The following is a 2,849-nucleotide window of genomic DNA, read 5'->3' as shown; positions in this document are numbered from 1 at the left end:
CCTCCGTACCTCTGCACTTTACTTCCGCACCTCCTCTGAGTCTCAGTGTGCTTTTCTCTTTCCTTCTAGTTGTAGAATTTCCACTCAGCCAGCCTTCCTGTGGTTCTGGATGATTTCCATTCTGTCTTTTAGTTGTATTTTTGAAGTGGTTGTGCGAGGCAGCAATTTCCAGTGTTTACCTATGCCGCCATCTTCCCTATATCTCCTGACTAAATCTTTTGAACCATCTTTGAAAGAGTCACTTCTTTATTCAGTAGGTTCTCCCCACCAGCCAGGCCCCTGAGGAATGCTGTGGAGTGTGATAAGGGATTTGAGGAAGTGCATGAAACTTTACACCAAGTCCTTCCACAGCATGTCTCCTCTCCCCTCAAGAGCCAGGCTGATGGCTTCCTGTTCTCTCCAGAACTGGACCTGGGAGGACAAAGTCCCCGCAGCACCCCCATGGCCACCTCCCCGCCCAGTCCTGGTGGCGCTGCTGCCTCCATCAGCATTTCCTACATCACAGCCAGTTGTGGCCAGTAGCTGAGGCACCTGCCCGGTTCCTGATGATCTCAAGGTCCTCGCAGTCCAGGTAATCTGTCTCTTCCTGAGATGCCCACATGTCAGTGGGGAGCTGCTTCAGCTTCTGGACTGGGAACCAGTGCACAGAGGTGTTATTAAACACGTCTGAGTACTGTGACGTCTGGGGAAACGCCTGCTCCTCCAGTCCTTCTAAAACCTGAGCAGAAAATTCCAAGTCAAGCATGTAACCTTGATAGGCCTTCGTTAGCCCCCACCAGCCCCACGTATAAGGGCAGACGCCTCAGTGGTGGGGAGACACACCCGTCCCCATCCCAGCCCCCTCGGTCAGACAGATACCTTGGCAACATAGGCATAGTTTTTCTGCAGAATCCTTGTCAACAACCTATAAATAAAAAGGTTTTTAAACCAGGGGATAAAAAGAAAAACTGAAAGGTCACACTGTAAGAAGCTGAGATGGGAGTTAAACCTGGGCCTGATTTCAAAACTTACTATTCCAATAAAGCATGCTACTTGCCACCTAAAAACTTCCTTTAAAGAAAGAGGAAACTCTTCAGCTGAACTGACCCAATAACTCTCCCTGACCCTAGCAGGCTGATAGCATCCACCGAAATGTAATAGGATTCCAGATTGCTAGGCTCATATGCCAAAGCTATTGTAACACGGAACTCTCCTTACCATTCTACAGAGAGAACATGCCGCTTCATTAACTAGAAAATAGGGCTCTAGCAACCCAGGCCTGTGCTTCTGAGCTTATTCCAATCCTAACCCTGCCTATTATTTCAGTAGCCTACAAGAAATTTGACAGGGACAAGAATACATCTGCCATAATTCTAGCATTCTTTATTTACCACTATTAGTCAGGGCAAGTTGATCCTTCATTTTGGTGTAGACAGGGTGTTCTTATGAGACCACTGAGCCAATTCAAGAACATTGAATTCTGAAATACCATCCATGGCAACACCTAAAGAAACGTCCTTGAAAGAAGTCTGCTTGGCAGGTAGGGACCCTGACAAGAGGGGGTGGTATTGTTCTAATGTACCCCGCAAATCACAGAAGGACGCCTCAAGAAGTTGAATTAAAGACTCACATTTATTGCAAATCTGGGACTATGAGAGGGCATTTCACTCTCCCAAATCTCATAGTGATAAGATGGCTGCAACACCAGATTTATATAGGCAAAAATCACAAAGGTATTGATTACATCCCAGGGTTTGGAATGAGGACCCTGGTTTGCACAGAGCAGTTACAGAAGCGAGATTGAGCTGATTAGTTATCTACAAAGATTGTTTATAGTTTTGGGTCTTTGGACCTCTGAGTTGACGGAAACATTATTTAGAGCCCTCGGGTCTTGGGTCCACTGAGTTGACAGGGAACGCACCATCTGTGGCCACTAAAACAATTTAGGGTAATTGTGCTGTCCTGTTTCCCAGGTACAGAAGAATGTGCTTCGATAACCAGTAAGATCACAATCAATGGGATAGTCATTCAATCAATAAGGCATTCAATCGAATGGGATGATTTATACAATTCAGAAAATCAAAATAACCTGTCCATTGTTAAACAAAGCAAATAGGTACCATACTTCACTGTTATAAAAATTTTACTTTCTTGTTCTGGCCAGTATAGCTCAGTGGTACTTCATTCCCCACTGGTTTTATGTACATGAGTCAAATCTTGGACTCATCCTTATTAGTTAGGGGATTGTACTGCCCCCTAACTACAAGTAGTTTGACCAAATTAATTTTTCTAAACTGCCTGCTTGGCACATTTAGTTTTCTATTTACTTACCCCAGTTCTTTTAAGGGCATTTTCTATTCTGTTCCTGCTCTCCTATCCCCTAGCACATCTAGCCCCACTTGACCCTAGACTTTCTCACTGGCTAGTAAAAATGTTCTTACAGGTACCCAGTCCCCTAGTGCCATGGTCCCCATCAGTACTGTCCTTACTGAAGCCCAGTTCCACTTCTGCAGGCGTTGCGCCTCCTCCTGGCCTGCGTGGAGCCCAGGCTAGGGATCTCATGGGTGAGGCCGCTGGCTGCCGGGATCAAGGCCATTTCCTGTTGTAGGAGCTGGGAGTGGTGTAGCCAGGTCTGGATGCCATCAACCTTAGCAGCTGTGGGCATGCTTAGGGCGACAGTGTATAGTCCCTTCCAAGTTGGGGTGAGTCCTTGGGTCATGAACTTCTTTACTCACACCAGGCTGGAAAGGATATACAGGGTCCGAGGTGGGACTGGCAGGGCGTCTCGAACAAGCTTATGGGTGGCTCTCTGGGTATACTGCAGAGCCTGCAAGGACTTGAGCAAGGAATGGTTATGACTTTTAGCTTTT

At 46.5% G+C, this 2,849-nt stretch overlaps 1 protein-coding gene across 1 annotated transcript in view; it reads left to right on the top strand.

The window, feature by feature from the left end:
* LOC102259800 (tuftelin-interacting protein 11) overlaps nucleotides 1-318 on the top strand; it is a 5,414-nt gene extending 5,096 nt beyond the window's left edge. Inside the window, exon 4 of the mRNA XM_014532938.1 lies at nucleotides 206-318. The gene's annotated coding sequence lies outside the window, so the exon portion shown is untranslated. The remainder of the gene's footprint in view (nucleotides 1-205) is intronic.
* The last annotated feature ends 2,531 nt before the right edge of the window (nucleotides 319-2,849 follow it).

The sequence above is a fragment of the Myotis brandtii genome, unplaced genomic scaffold (genome assembly GCF_000412655.1).
Source record: "Myotis brandtii unplaced genomic scaffold, ASM41265v1 scaffold924, whole genome shotgun sequence".
Lineage (NCBI taxonomy): Eukaryota > Metazoa > Chordata > Mammalia > Chiroptera > Vespertilionidae > Myotis > Myotis brandtii.
The sequence above is the reverse complement of the archived record's forward strand: the minus strand, read 5'-3'. Positions and strand labels throughout refer to the sequence as shown.